Source organism: Labeo rohita, chromosome 12, assembly GCF_022985175.1.
Source record: "Labeo rohita strain BAU-BD-2019 chromosome 12, IGBB_LRoh.1.0, whole genome shotgun sequence".
Lineage (NCBI taxonomy): Eukaryota > Metazoa > Chordata > Actinopteri > Cypriniformes > Cyprinidae > Labeo > Labeo rohita.
The window spans coordinates 345,909-363,000 of NC_066880.1; the positions used below are offsets into that span (position 1 = coordinate 345,909).

Here is a 17,092-nt window from a genome sequence, read left to right on the forward strand (position 1 = left end):
AAAATGGGCAAAAAGAGATTTTGATGGAGCTGGAAGCTTTATTTGTGAATGTGCCGTCATAGTTGATCATCAGTTCAACACAGAACACAGTAATAATGATATTTACTTTGATAAATCTGTGGACGAGTCTAGACATTTATCTTAGTTTCTGTAAGCAAACAGAAGAAAACTTCCGTAAGTCGAGAGATGATTGAAGATCTTTAATCACTTTATTCTCGGCCTTCAGCTCTGATGATTAACATTAATATCACGGGCGCTGTAATGTACTATAACATGTCTTTAGTTAACCAGCCATTTATCTCAGAACTGAATGACTGAGAACATCTACAAACACATTTACCACATTAAAACACCATTAGCTGATTGAATGATGTTCGGAGAGATTTTGAAATGAAAAATAAAATCTTCCATGTTCCACTGTAATGCTTTCATTTAGATAAATAAACTCGTGAACTGTTTATCTTTTAATCTGCTTCAGTAATAATCAGTGATTTCAGAAGTCAAATTCATCAGCTGTCCTCCTTTGATATGGTGCGTCTGGTTTTAGAGGTGTTTGATAGCGAGTCCGGCTTTAATTTGTGAAATGTGTGCGTGAGATGAGTTTATTGAGTCTTCATCTGAATTCTGGTCCTGCTCTGTAAATTCACATATTTTCCTGAATCTTTTCTTCTCTTTCTTCATTGTTCTTCATCTTTATGCAGGTTCTGCTTGTTTTAACTCTGAACCTGCATGAAATGTCTGTGATTTAATTCAGTGAACCCAGAACAAAGGATCCCGGGCTGTATAAAAGAGGCTTTCTATCTTCAGACGGCAGCTAACCGTCTTATCTGCACACATTTGTTATATTTAATTACTTTCTGTCAGAGTCATTATTTTCCAAAATACAAATGCATTTTTTTCTGAAACTCGGTGAACTCCTGAAATGCAAATGAATTCAGGTGATGATACGCCGACGTCTGCCGCTGACGTTAATGTAGATGCGAGGGGAAATATTTTCATCAAAATCCAATGAAGGTCCATTTTTTCCCAGTTTATATTTGAGTGCCGCAGTCCGATTGGACGGCTTTATGCAATTTCATAAGGTCAGAATGCACGGGTTTATACTTTTGCGGGGAGACAAAGTCATGTTTTGTTTTTCAGAAGAACATTGAGGTTTTTATAGTAGATTATTTGGCTTTGTTTCCCTTCATTCACGGCCCAGGCTCACTGGAATGGTGACTTATCTACAAAGTGACGTTATGTTGCTTGTTGCGTGTTTTATGAGCGCTTCACATCACACGTGCAACACTGTACCGGGTGCGCTACCAAACAAGTTTACCACATCAGAAAAACCAAACATATGGAGCTGGAAATCCCTATGAGAAAAAAAGTAATATATTTAAGATGCATTTATTTTATGCTAAGCATAGTCTATTGACATAATTACTAAAAGGTTGCTTGAGACTTGGTGATATAATAATTGTGTACTTGTGCACAATGCACATTTCTTAATATTAAGCCTAAAATATGTAGCAATGTCACTATTGATGACGATTGTATGATCTTTAAATAATATCTGTCTTTAAATCCAAAATATTTAAAGTGTACCTAAAGTGTACTTGGAATAGTTCTGCTTTAGCACAGTCAAATATACTTAAGTATGTCTTTAGTTGGATTTCATAATTAAAAGACAAAATTGGTTGCAGTTTAGCAGACTTTAAATATACCAGTTTAGTAAGCTAAAAGTACAATGGCAGGGTATTTTTATGAAGTACATAAAATGTAAATGTATTTTAAACACATATCACTACATTTTTTTTTTTCAGTAGGGATGTCATGCAAACATCAAAATGTGTTCATTTTTTAAACATATCAGCATTTTTCTCCATATAATGGACTGATATGGTGCCCAGATGCTGAACTTCCAAAATGCAGTTTAAATGCAGCTTCAAATGATCACAAATGCGGTTGTAAACGATCCCAGCTGAGGAAGAAGGGTCTTATCTAGTGAAACCATTGGTTATTTTCATTTAAAATAATACAATTTATATACTTTTTTAATGTCAAACGCTCGTCTTGTCTTGCTCTGTCTGAACTCTGTTTTTGTTCTGGTTCATGTCAGTTAGTGTATGTGGAAAAACTCCCATCTCATGTTCTCCCTCAACTTCAAAATCGTCCTATATCACTGTTTTACCTTTTTTGTTAAGGGTGTTTGATCTTCTTCGCATGTTCACTTTGTAAACACTGTGTCTGTTCTTCTGCAGTGATGTAGGATGATTTTGAAATGATTTTTGAAGTTGAGGGAGAAAATACGATTGGAGTTTTTCGACAAACCCTAACTGTCTTGAACCAGAATACACAGAGTTCAGGGAGAGAAAGACAAGACGAGCGTTTGACATTAAAAAGTATTTAAATTGTATTTTTTAATGAAAATAACCAATTGTTTCGCTAGATAAGACTCTTCTTCCTCGGCTGGGATCGTTTACAACCGCATTTGTGATCGTTTGAAGCCGCATTTAAACTGAATTTTGTAAATTCAAAATCGGGGCACCATATCAGTCCATTATATGGAGAAAAATACAGAAATGTTTTCCTCGAAAAAAAAAAAATCTTTAAGACTAGAAAAAGAAAGACATGAACATCTTGGATGAGTTCATTATATGTGAATCTTTGTTTCTCCTTTAAAGCTGGTAGAACCAGAGACTGTCAGCATCAAACAGCATTTATATCTGTGCATTTGTAGCTTTCTAATCTCAGTTCAGTTATGGTATGGTTTTATTTAGTGCAGGTGTGGTATGGACAACTTGTAATAGGTGTTTTTTGTCATTTTTTGGAGCTGGACAGCTCTCGTCTCCACTATGGAAAATAAGAGAGTGTCCTGGACATTCAGCAGCAGATCTTCACCTGTGTTCACCTGAAGAAAGAGCATCATATGAGTGTAGAGCTGCTTAGGAACTTGTTTACCAGATGAATCCTCTATTATATTGATCTGAATTTGTGTCTCAGCGGAGTAAACGTTTCTAACGGATTGATTTGAAGCTGCTGGTTGGTTAATTTGTCTCAATGGGAGGGAAAGTGTGTTGATCTGAAACCGTGTTGGTTGATTTGTCTCGTTCTGCTTTCACAGGACATTTGAAACGGAAACTTTCTCAGAGATGCGCCGTACGTCGCGTCACGTTTCCCCACGAGATCAGGTCGGTTTATCCGTCCGTCGCTCATCCGTGCGCTCGCTCGTCATCTGCGTGTTTCTCACGTCAGTATTTTTATTATCCGGCGTGAGAAGAAGCGAACATAAGCTGGTGATTCCTGGCATGGGAACATCACGTCCTCTGACGCAGCCGACGGATCAATCTTTTAGTATCTGTGTGAAACACAAAGATCAGAACAAATCAAACACAACTAACTACTTCTAACTTCTAACTACTTTATCTAAGAGAAAAGCTTCCACGTGGACTCATCTGATCTGGATGATGATTTCCAGTGTTTTTAATATTAGTTGTGTTGGACTGTGTAATTGGGTTTGGTGAACACCCTAGTTATATATTTGCTTGTTTGTTTGGTTAGTTGATTTATCGGTTGACATGATGCTGGTTTGTGGTTTTGATCTTCATGATGTTTGCTGATGGATTGTTTAATTATCAGTATGATGGGACATTATGAATGGCTTGTGTTTGAGTAATGGATCCTAATGGCGTGTGTGTAAATGGAAGGGCAGATTGTCTCTGATCTCCATTAGAAACACTCATTTATGTGTTTACTGAGAGGACGCTGTTTTTGTGAGGGCTCAGCTTGTTTTTGCTGTAATTTTACTGAACTCTTTTTGTCTGTTATATTTAACTACTGACGCTTTGATACTGATCTGCCGAACTATAAACCCTGCACGTGTCCATTAACCGTCAACCTGGGTTTAACCAGGTCACATGTTTCTAGCTCTGTAACAGAAGTTTAACTGGGTGAATCTACAAACAAACCTCATGAGATCAATTTCACCTCAGATTCAAAATCTCATTATTATTAATGTGGAAAATGTATTATTTACATTAAAATGTATTTTTATTTTATTTATCAAATGTACAAATAGTGTTAATGCAGTGTTATATTTTTATAGTGCTGCCTTTAAATCGTAAAGTGTTCGGCAGTAGCAGTAAATTGCATTGCAGTCAGGAAATGCAAAAAAAAAGTTTTAAAAAAATGCAAAATATTGGATACATTTTATTTGAATATTTTAAAATGAGGCTGAAATTCTTTTTTTTGAGAGAGAGATTTATTCATCTTTCAGTTCACTACACAAATATTTTTACTATGAAAAATTTTCACTCACAAATTTCTTGTAAATTTTTAACAATTGCAAAGAAATGGGAAGCAACATGACATTTTGAAGCAGAAAGACTGAAATAGTATTTCATTATCTCATATTCACGTGATTTTTGCATTATGTGACGTCGTCGTCTGAAGGATCTGGTCCGCGTCTGGAGGCTGGTTTGATGACTCTGGCTTTAATTAGTATAGCCTGTATTAGTGATGTCAGCAGTTCTTTACAGGCTATGCTAATCTATGCCAGAATCATCAATGCAATGGATCTGAGTTTCCTCTGAAGAAATGCCAAGTCATCATTTCACTGGGATTCAGGCTGTTTGTGCTCATGAGCATTTATTGGAAATCGACCTGTTTTACTACAGCACAACTAGCTCATTTTTATCAATTACTTGTGTGTGTATTAAATCCTTTGTTACATTATAAACAGAGAAACACAGTATGTGTGTAAATATGAATTATAAACATACAGTACAATGAGGTACAAAAGTGAATGAGTTTATTATGGTCGGTAAAATGTCTTGTTTTTTCATTATAAAAGATCCAGAATATTATCTAAATCATGAAATGATTTGCATGTCAAACATTGTCATTAATGTGAGTTTTTCTAGTAATAATAAAAGTGGGGTAAGTTGTCACAAATGTTTAAATGAATTTTACAATCTATTTTTGTTTCTAAAACAATAATTTGGGTTTTTTTTGCAAGTTCATGGATTTGTGTTTTATAATCATTGTTAATGTAAAACTTGATACAATGTAAATAAATGTAACTAAAACTACTTAGATTATTGATGTATGTACGTAAATACTATTTCATTTTTTCTGCTTCAGAATTTGAGGTTTTATTCAATGCATGACTGTTTTTTAATTATTTGTGAAATGTACTGCCAATTACTGAGTGAAAATAGTTTCTACATCATTTTTTTCCAGTGTATATATGCATACATATTAGGGCTGTCAAACGATTAATTGCAATTAATCGCATACAAAATAAAAGTTTGAGTTTTTCTAATTTCTGTGTGTCTACTGTGTGTAATTATTATGTATATTTAAATACACACAAATTAATGTGTACATTTACGAGAAATATGTTATTGTGTACAAAATTGTTTATTTATATATAATAAAAATATAATAAATATATGTACTTGTGAATATTTTTAAAATATATACATGAATGTGTTTGTATTGATATATACGTAATAATATTAGACACACATATATTAGGCAAACTCAAACTTCTATTTTGTATGCGATTAATAGTTTGACAGCCCTAACATATGTGCTGTGAAAACCTGCCCTTTAGTGTGACAACATGCCCCTGTGTCCTGTGGTTCTTTGGCAATAGCAGTGGAGATCCTTAACTTTTTTCCCTTAAAGGATTTGGGGTTTGACAGTAGGTCCACTGTGATGAATGTGCTGTGGTGTGGACGCTCCCGCTCTGTGGGTGTTTGTGCTCAGATTAATGCTGTTGTTCTGGCCGCGTGTCTCGCGGGACGCTGGAGGATTTCCAGTTCATTCAGATGGGAAAACAGCAGCGGCTCTCCTTTAACCAGATACAAGCGCTCAAATGAAAGCAGGAGATATTCTGCTTGACCGGCGAAGCCTTCGCTCAAATCCGCAGCCCTTTGATTTATGCAAAACAGAACAAGCCCTGAGGATTTCCGTTCGCTTCCCCTGGAGCTGAACCGCTTTACAGACTGCCTCCCTATCCAAGAACACAACTGCACTGGATCTGTAGATCTGTCATAATAGTTCAAATGACTGGTTTAATTACTGTAGTCTTTAACCCGGTTATTGTGACCTGAGCAGAGCGTTTATATATATTCACAAGAATATGTCATGCAAAATCCTTGATTACTTTACAGAACTAAAGTTAAAAATAAAAATGATCAGAGTATGTCTTGCAAGAAAATGTCACATTTAACTCAGTGCATTCAATGCTGTTTCTTTCTAATTGTTTATAACAATTTTCTAGCAGTTTCTGAGTATAAATTGTTTCAGCATCAGTTGTTTTTCAGTACATGATGCTACAGTGTATTGTTTGTTTACAGAGTGTTGCTATGCAGTTGCTAGGGTAGAGTGGTGTGCTACAATGGTCTGAGTGATTTCTGTGTGAAAATATATTTTTCTGTAGATGTGGCCCTGGTTCCTCATTCTGTTTCCTAGTTTATATAAATGGAGAGTTACATGCACATTGTGAACAATAATAATATAATCAAGCACCACTAATAGTTTAAGTTGTTCAGAACCCGAGGCCAGAGATTCGGCTTCAGTGTTTCGTTTGTGTCGGATCATTATTAGCCGTGGCCGCTGCAGTAACTCGACCCGTTCCAGCTCGCGCGGCTCAGATAAATGAAAGATTTACAGCAGGGTTTGTAGGAGAGAACCGGAGGATTTCCAGCTCAGACGAGTGCAGACGGAGGTGAGACGCTCCTCGTTCAGAGATTCAGACTCCAGTCATTAGCATTTACAAAATGTGCATATCCACACCAGACTGAATTTAGGCTTCTATTGTGATTGTTACAGGCTCTAGTTGCAATATACAGTACATAGATCACACATTTACTGATGCTGAGATTTACATTCATGTTTATTAATTTAGCAGACTTTAGTCTGAGAATCATCCGTCTGATCGTGTTCTTCCTGTCATTGCTCTGGATTCACATGTGAATTATTGAAACTCAGTGGAGTTTGTTTGGTTCAGTTTGTATTTTTCTCATGTCGTGTTTGGAGTGTGTTTGTTTCTTTCACTGCTTCTCGTAGTTTATCATACAGAATAAACAAAATGTCATTTTATTTGATTCCATATAATCGTGAACTAGACCTGAGTTATGATAGTTGACTAAAATAAATAAATAAAAAATAAACCCATCAAAACAGTTTTTACTTTTTACTCATAAAAAATAAAATATTTAAAAAACATACTTTATTTTAGCTAGTTGCCAAAACAACATTTCTCATTTTCATTTAGTTTAACATTATGTGCAAAAAAGCAACTAATTATGCTCATTATTAATGATTAATTCCCAGTAAAATATGTAGATATATTTAAAAAAGACAAAATTTGGACAACTTTAAATGTGATTTTTCAACTTTAAATGTGAAATTAAAAACTAAAACTTGAGCTAAAAGTAAAATGAAAACAAAATACAAAAATAAAAACTAATTCAAATTCCAAACTACTAATTTATAATAATAATAATAATTCATTACATTTATGTAGCATTTATAATTAATAAATTTATAATTTTTTTAAATTCATAATTCAAAATTTGGACAACTTTAAATGTGATTTTTCAACTTTAAATGTGAAATTAAAAACTAAAACTTGAGCTAAAAGTAAAATGAAAACAAAATATAAAAATAGAAACGAATTCAAATTCCAAACTACCAATTAATAATAATAATAATAATAATTATTATTATTGTTATTTATTTATTTAACTAGTAAAATATGTAGACATATTTAAAAAAAAAAGACAAAACTAAAAACTAATTAAAATTTGATATATGTGACCCTGGACCACAAAACCAGTCAGTTTTGTGAAACTGAGATATAAATAGGCTTTCCATTGCTGTATGGTTTGTTATGATAGGTCGATATTTGGCTGAGAAACAACTATTGGAAAATCTGGAATCTGAGGATGCAAAAATATCTAAATGTAGAGAAAATCACATTTAAAGTTGTCCAAATGAAGTTCTTAGCAATGCATATTACTAATCAAAAATTAAGTTTTGATACCTTTACGGTAGAAAATTTACTTAATATCCTAATGATTTTTGGCATAAAAGAAGAATTGATCATTTTGACCCATACAATGTATTGTTGGCTATTGCTACAGATATACCTGTGATACTTAAGACTGGTTTTGTGATCCAGGGTCACACATATGTATGTATATATATATGACAGACAGAAGGAAAACTGACCATTTAAAACGCCTGTAAATGTGTCTGGTGTAGTTTTGTTGATATCTAGTTTATTTTTGTCTAATTTGACTAGATTGACTAGAGTTTCACTGAAGTCGCAACTAAAGATATATCTATTTATCTATCTATTTATTTATCTCTCATAACTGTATGCTGTTTGTTTTATTATCTGCATTCAGCGTTGTTTTTCCCTGCCGTCCAGAGCAGACCTGAGAGCCTTTCTGTGTCTCGACCCATCAGAGATCTGTGACCGAACACAATTTATGGAGCATCAGAATCTGGTGTGTGTGTTCAGGTCTGATCAGAGTCTGAGAGAAATGCAGATGTGCAGCGCTTTATTCAGCATCTCTGTGTCTGTCCAGCGATTGAACGCAGCAATGAGAGCAGCGCTGCAGAGATCACTCACTGCTGAACCGAGAACGGCTTCAGACGCTCCTCCGCGTCTCCAGACACCCGAAAAATTCATAGCTTTAATATTCTCAGAGCGAGGAACGCATACGACAGGATGCATGAGGACGAAACAACACACACACACACACACAGTGTTCAGCAGTGCTGTATCTCTGATGGGCTCTGGCTGTAATTCTGTCTCAGCAGCTTCATAGCTGGTCAGTGATTGTTCAGAATGAAATATTGACCTGATTTTCAGTGCAAACTCACTGTAAATACTCACACACACACAAATAAAGATACAAAAGCTGTCGCTGGTGCGGTACCTTTTTTAAAATATGCACCCTTTTGTTGTAAATAATAAGGTACAAAAGTGTTCCAGCAAGCTTTTTTCTGATTCTGAATGCTGGCCTTTAATCATTCTTTAATGTTCTTTCTCAGTATTTTTGCCTTGTTATCCAGCACAAATGTCCTACATTAAGATTTACTTTAGAAGCACAAAAACATCTTGTTTTCTATGGATTTGAGAGTTAAATTTACAGTATTTACTTCACTATATTGCAATCAAATCATATTCTAATCATGACAAACTCTATGCCGTTGGAAAGGTCTAAGATTCCTAAATAGATATTTTACCACTGTTTTTTGTTACAATTTATGTAGGAACTGTAATAGATTAATTTATGACAAGAGTGCACCTCAGAAATCTATATCATAACGGTCACCAAAAGTCATCCTATCGTGTTTCCCAAAAGTTTCCCCATCATGTTTTAAAAATGCAAATGGTACTTCAAAATCATATTAGAAAATGTATTTGTTGATGAATTATAACAATTTAAGTTTGGATTTGCACTGGAGTGCACTTTTACATCAGAAATGTTCAAAAATGGAGGTGATAGTCAGGGTTGCCAGGTTTTTATAACAAAACCCACCCAATTGCTACTTAAGACCAGCCCAAAACCGCCCAATCGCACTTCAAAGGGGGTCTCCTGTTAAAAATCGCAGGGATAAAATGCACATTTTTTCAGGGTTCCCCTGGTAAATTCCCATTTCAGGGGCTAAATATGACATTACTGCAGTCACTTCAAACTGCGGACATCAAAAACTACCCGCAGCAAAAGTGTACAAGTCGCCCAATTACACTGGAAACCGTGGACTTGGCAACACTGCTGATAGTTAAAGGGTTCAAATAAAAAACATCAGTCAGTGAGCTCAGAAAAATCTACTTTTTCATTTAAATTAAGTTACATTAGCATATATTTGATCTTTTTTTAATCATAAACTCACCCAGTTTTGACACTTTGTTTTTATGATTTCTTGATTTCTTGAGAATCATTTGTGTGACTTACAGCAGTGCATTCCTGATGTAAGCTTGCTCTTTATAATCATTTTTTGTTCAGCAAACCTTAATCACTCATAAGTTGAAATATTACGCTGTCATTTTTGGTGTGAATGTGATTTGTGTAAAGAAGAGATTCCTTGTAGCATCTGGCTGTGTTGTTTTTAGATGAGTACCAGTGTTTCCCCTACCATTATATTAGGGGGGGCGCCCCGCCCCCCCAACGGCACCCCCCGCCCCCCTTGAAGGTCAAGTTAATATTATTTTATTTTCGTCGAATAACGACAGAAGTAATTTATATATAACAGGTCTGTGCTTTTTTCTTTTATTAAACTAAATAGCATTATGTTATTTATACGATGGCATGTAATTTCTGTCTCAACGTTTGCGCGTTTACAATTGTCCTCCGTATCGCGCACGGCGGAGTTCCGCCCCGATGCGCGCGCGCACACACACACCCACCAGCGGACAGAGACCGCGCGTCGGAGAGTATGTCGCAGCAGGCAAAAATATCCGCGTTTTTTTAAACGCTCCCAAGGTGGTGACGATGACAGCACGTGTTCTGCTGCGAGCAGCAGCCGGTGTAGCTTTCCTACTCCGAATCAAAGTACAGAAAAGAGCCCAAGTGCTGCATGTCCTGCCGCTGACAAGCAGCAAAAGTCTAGCCACCACAGAACGACAGGTTTTGACCCAGCTTGGCTGTCAGAGGGGAAATACTCCCCCTGGCTGTACAAGACTGATCTTGGTAAGTAAGTAAATACACACATGCATGAATGAACGAATTGATAAATAAATTGCTTAATTAATAGCTAGCTAGTTAGTTATATAGACAGACAGACAGACAGATAGATAGATGATAGTTAGATAGATACACTGATGTTTAGTGTTTAGTTCAGTGTACAGTTGTTTGGTTATTGTACAGTAATTGTTCAGACATTATAATATATTGGTATACTGCAATTAAAAGAAACATATAAACACTATGAAGTGTTTGTGTGAGTGTTTTGCCGCACCACCCATAACACCACAACCCCACCCCCCCAACCCCCCTCCCAAGGCCATGATCCTAGGGGAAACACTGAGTACAGTAGAGTCTGATCCCATCGTGACTCCAGCAGCAGTGTGTTTCTGTTCATGTCAGGTAAAGCTGACGTCCAGGGCTGCGTTTTCCAAAAATAAGTCCATCTGTCACCAGGAAAGTTCAATAGAATGCCCGTCCATACTTGGCTACCAATGGTTTTGGGAAACACTCTTGATGTGAGCTCTTGATTCACACGTGTGTGTGATGATGATGATGATGATGATGATGAGAGTGTGAGTGTGTTTCAGACTGTGATGATGAGAGACAATCAGCCTGTGTTTGCCTGCGGTTTCTGTGTGTTTTAGAGTGGTTTGACTGACATTTACACTTTCACTCGTCTGACTCCAGTCTGTGTGCTCCGTGTGTTTTGTTCACACATTTGAGGCGTCTGACAGACTCACAATTACAACACGCTTCACATCTTCACACCCTGCGTTCATAACCTGCTTACACATCAATGACATTTGGACATTCTACTAGTTTTAGTTTTTTTTTTTTTTTTTTTTTATTTTAGGTATTTGATTGCTCCAAGTTACATTAAAAACTAAACGAGAAATATTGCCATTAGCTGAAATAAAATAAGTATGTTTTATGTATGTTTTATTTTATAGTTAACATTTGTTTTATTTTAAATAACAAAAATGATTTTTTTTAATGATTTTCATTTTCATTTTAGTTTTATTTAATGATAATATCCATGTTTACTTTTCTCTCTTTCACTCCCTTAAAATAAATAAATACATGTCAGATACCATTTTACTATGGTAATTTGGACATTTGTTGGTCCTCAGCATTAATTAAAATTATGAAAGCATTATAAGAATGATGCAGACTCACCATTTAAAATGTTTGTCAATTGTTTAGCAAGTTTAGCTTGATGTACTAAAATAACTCAATTTAATTCAACACTCTTAAAAATAAAAGTGCTTTAAAGGTTGTTTAAAGCTTTCAGTTAAAGGTTCTTTAAAAGAACCATCTCTTTCTTACCTTTTTATAATCTGAAGAACCTTCTTTTGCCACAAAGAACCTTTTGTGAAACAGAAATGGTTCTTCAGATGTTAAAGGTTCTTTATGGAACCATTTAGATAAAAAGGTTCTTCTATGGCATCGTGAAGCATCTTTATTTTTAAGAGTGAATCTGTGTGAATATTGTGGTGTAAATGTCATTGCACAAAATTTTGGTCCGATATTTTGGCCCGTTTGAAAATAAATACGACCTCACGATGTGTCAGTCATGTTTACACACTGTCTCTGAAACTTTCATCTGTCATGAATAAATTTGTATCAGGTTTTTGATAGGAAAGGATGACGAATATGAAAAAAAACCTAACAACGCATATACAGATTTTGGACTCAGTGTGCAAGGACCTTATCTGTGCAGTTTGCTGGATGTTAAACACAGCGTGATGTGTGTGTTTGTGCTGTGATTGAGTGTGTGAGCGTGAACGATCAGAGTTGTGTGCGATGTTTCCGGCAGCCGTTATCGTCCTGAACCAGAGCTTTAATCCCATTCCCATCTCACCTGTGTGCCGAAACGCGGCTCTCAAAACCCTCTGAATGTTCAGTGATGCTCCAGATAACAGGACCATTAATGCATATTTCAAGAGCCGAGTAAACCTGCTGAAAGACATCAGAATATTCCAGACACAGAATCACTGCGAGCCTGATTCTGTGCTTCTGCTGGAAAAATGCTGACGACAGACACTCACTAGAGCTCACTATTATATGAATTTAGCATGAATTAAACGGAGCCCAGTAAATGTGTCATGTATGATGGGATGTTCTGAGTGATGTTCACTGCTGTTTTTCAGTGACTGACGGAGCTGAACGGACATCAGCACATGAGATCCAGCCGAGTCACCCATGAGCTTTAATCAGGAGATACGGTGAGAAAACACACACCACAATCCTTCATCGTCTCAAAAACACCACAGAATGATCATATACGTCCACAGACTTATACAATAGGTTTGAGCTTAGGTGGAGGAGATCTTCATTAAAACATCATGTGACTTCAGAAGATCTTTAGCAGTGCTTGTATGTTGTATGGCAAACTTTCATGATGCTTTTTGCCATTTGTATATCTCTTGATCACTGTCTGCTGTTAGCTCCATCAAAAATGAACATTCTGTTAAAATCTCCTTTAGTTTTTCACAGAAGAAATAAAGCCATATGGCTTTGAAATGATACGATGACACCTATCAGATATCATTTTAATAGAGGACCTGTTCAGATGCATTCAAATGATCAGAAGATTTTAATATGCCTGCATTTTCTGGAATATAAATTGCGCTTTTGTTTATATAGTCATATGCAACTTATTTTTTTATACAAATACAAATTACTGTATAAAATGCAATCAATGTCAAGCATGTGACACATTTGTGTTGGTGTCAAATGAGAGAAATACATGAGAATAACACATCTGTCATGCTGCGTTTTGTTTTAAATTAATTTAGTCTGGGCGTTTGTTTATAATAATGAAAGCCAGTGTCATTTATTTATTTTTCATTTCTGCTTTGGTTAAAAGTAAAGGATTTGTTGTGGAGCGAAGGGAACTAGAATACATAGTGTTTATAACGTTTGTAAACATTTCCTTTTATTTATTGGTATTTTGTGTTACTTTCGAATATAAAAATAGAATATGACTAATACATTGATGCAAAATAATGTTTTGTGTCTGCACTGTCAACAATGCAAGTTTGACCCCAACGCAACTTATTTTCCAGACAATGCTGTATTTATTTATTTTTATTAATATTGATTTTACTATTATTAGTCTGATCTACTGAATAAATTCTCAAACAATTGCAAAGAAATGCCAAGTAAAAAATAGAATTAAATGTAAAATTCTGAAGTACCTGTGGAAAGTATACTCTAATTAAAATGAATTAAACTGTAAATAATTCTTAATTATGATTAAAAAAAAAAAAAAAAAAAAAAGTTATCATGTTAAATCAGGGTGTTTATGAACCACATTTATATTCACAGTGAGTGTGTGGCGTGTGTTTGTTTAGTGATGGTGAAGGGGTGTAATTGAGCAGGTGGAGCGCTTGTTTCTGAGAGCTTTGACACACATCATGACCCGCGGGTCCTTTCCTGCATTACGCTGTGAAGATTATTATTATTACGGCGGCAGAATTAACGATCGCGTCTGTTCTGCTGCTAATGCTGGAGACCAGAGGATAGATGAGCGTCATCAATGAGTGCGTGTTTATGAAGTGCTCTGTTATTATATTCCATATGTAGGCTGTAAATCATCTGAAGGAATCTCTTCATCTGCTGAGACTCTCATATCCATGTTTCTGCCATTTGAGACGTTTATCATGTATAATGTCAGTGGAAGTAAATGATGTTTGAGGCGGGGGAGAATCAGAATTATTTCTGTTTCCACCAGCGCTGCCAAAATCGACCACGTTTCTCTGATATTTTAGTGTTTCAGCACGAGCTCGCTTGGGTGAAGTAATTTAGTAAACCGTTTACTCGACTAATGGAGGAAAAAACGCCATCAAACACAGAGAGTTGGTGGTTTAGTTCTGGTTTATCTGCACTGTGAACTAGCTGCTAACATGGAGCGAGATGGAGAGCTTTTGTTTTTGCTGCATGAGGCCTTGACTGACATTATAAGTGGAGTTTAAGGAAAAATTAAGTCAAATATGAGTCGTATAAAGACACTCCAGTCTTCTAATCATAATTTCTCATTGTGGTTTCTCTGCAGAACAGAACGTTTGACGGTTTGCCATGATCTTCATGAGTAATAGTTGATCAGATAAATAAATCATCTTTCCAAAAACCTTCAGTGTTTATATGATAGTAACCAACATCACAAATAAACACTTCACATAGTTTCAATCCGTCTCCTCGCTGACAGGAGAAACATCGTCTTTTATAAATAAATAAAAGGGGCAAATAATAAAAGATCTTTAGTTGTGAAAGTTGTTTTTGTCAAACTGTTAAACTCAGGTTCTTTGAAACAGACGTGGTCTTGATTTTTAGGAGGTCTAGCAGCTGTACTTTTAAATTTGCTCCATTATTACATCATGTTAATAAATGTGATCTGGTAGTGATGCTTGCAGCGGTCAATCAAATGATTAAATCCCACCTCCAGCGTGACAGACTAATGGTTTAATGTAGATCTGAGCGCTGAAGGAGCGTTTGTTCATTAATGCATTCACACATCACACGTCTCTGCTCCGCTGGGATTTGAGTCGAGAGAGAAACCACATTAAACTTCACAAACACCACAACAACAGCAGCTCTGTGTGCATTTACACAGTTTGTGCTTAATAGAATTTACCATTCAGACGTTTGTGGTCAGTACAGTGTTTCAGTGTTTCTGAAAGAAGTCTCTTCTGCTCACCAAGGCTGCATTTATTTGACCAAAAATACTGTAAAAATAGTGAAATATTATTTGAATGTAAAACAGCTGTTTTCTATGTGAATATCTGTTAAAGTGTAATTTATTTCTGTGATGCGCAGCTGAATTTTCAGCATCATTACTCCAGTCTTCAGTGTCACATGATCCTTCAGAAATCATTCTAATATGCTGATTTGCTGTTCAACAAACATTTATGATTATTAGCAATGTTGAAAACAGTTGTGCTGCACAATGTTTGTGTGGAAACCATCATCATACATTTCATTTTTCAGGATCACAGAAAGTTCAAAAGAACAGCATTTTTTAAAAGTAGGAATCTTTTGATCCATTTAATCATTCTTAATGAATTAAAATGTACATATTTTACTGACCCCTACCTTATGAATGGTAGTGCATGTTTTTATCCTCTTTCAGGAAGAATAAATAAAGGAAAACTTCTTTCAACATCTGAAGAATCTTGTTTAATAGGCTCATTTGCACAGAACTACATTACCCAGAATCCTGATGGTCAGTGAACTCTCTGTTACCATGGAAACAGAAATCACACCAACAGAGTTTAGTAGTGATGTTTTTTTCACATGAAGATTTGTGAATGATGGAATTGAGACTCTTCATATTGTACAGCAAACTAAAACATTTATACTAATAAGTAATATTTTTATTCTAATAGTTTTGTATTGACATATATTTTATGTAAATATGTCAATGCAGTACATTTCTTTAATTTTTTTTATTCATTCATTTGTTCATTCATGCATTCAAATTCAAGTGTTTGGTGTGTTTCATGGATCATAACTTTTTACTAAAGTTTTAAAAATATTTATTTATTTATTTATTATTTTTTTGAGGATTGAGGAGATATTCTGTCTGTCAGGGTTCTGCTCTCATCATGTTTTATAATAATGACTGTGACTTGGACATTATTCCTCTTATTACATGGAGACTTAAATAATAACGTGACATATTAATATTAATTCATGGAGCTGAAACATTAATCTGCGTGTGTTCTGGGTTTAGACTAGAGTGTGACTGAAACACAGCAGATGGAATCATAGTCGAGGGACGGACACACACACACACACACACTCATTAACAGAGAGCTGGCTGAAGTTTGTGTGACCCTTGACCTTTAGCTGACCTCAGGTGACAGCAAACTGTGTGTGTTTGAGGACAAAACAGAAAAGAAATCAGACTTGAGTTTATACATTTTTTTTTAAATCATTTTTGTCTGTTGTGTTTTTGTCTCAGTTTGCGTTCATTATGCTGAAATCTCTTTTGTTTCTGGTTTTTCTCTGGTCTTTTCAGTGCTCATTTCTGTTTGACGTCAAAACGGCTGATAAAAACACTGATTTCAGGCGCTGGTGTAGATATTGTTTTTATGATAAGCAGATTTTTGATGGTCGTCAGTGTTTTGTGTGTAAATGATGATTGTGAAGGACACTGATGATGTTTGAAGATCAGTTCATCTAATGAATGTTTACCAGTTCTTCCGTTTTTGTGTTTTTCAGTTCTGTGTTCACGTCTCTTATATGACTTTAACATTTATGTTAGTTTATAGAGTTCATGTGTGTTTTCTACACGTTCACATGCTCACATACAGTAAGTGTGTTTGCATGTGTGTGTAATATGGATCACAGGAATCTAGAGAGGATATTAAGAGATGCACAGTCTGAATTAG

At 35.4% G+C, this 17,092-nt stretch overlaps 1 protein-coding gene across 3 annotated transcripts in view; it reads left to right on the forward strand.

Moving 5' to 3' along the window:
• The window catches only part of chrm3b (cholinergic receptor, muscarinic 3b), a 32,953-nt gene that overhangs the window by 10,306 nt on the left and 5,555 nt on the right, over positions 1-17,092 (forward strand). For all 3 annotated transcript variants that reach the window (XM_051125128.1, XM_051125127.1, XM_051125129.1), the window contains one exon: positions 12,848-12,922. The gene's annotated coding sequence lies outside the window, so the exon portion shown is untranslated. The remainder of the gene's footprint in view (positions 1-12,847; positions 12,923-17,092) is intronic.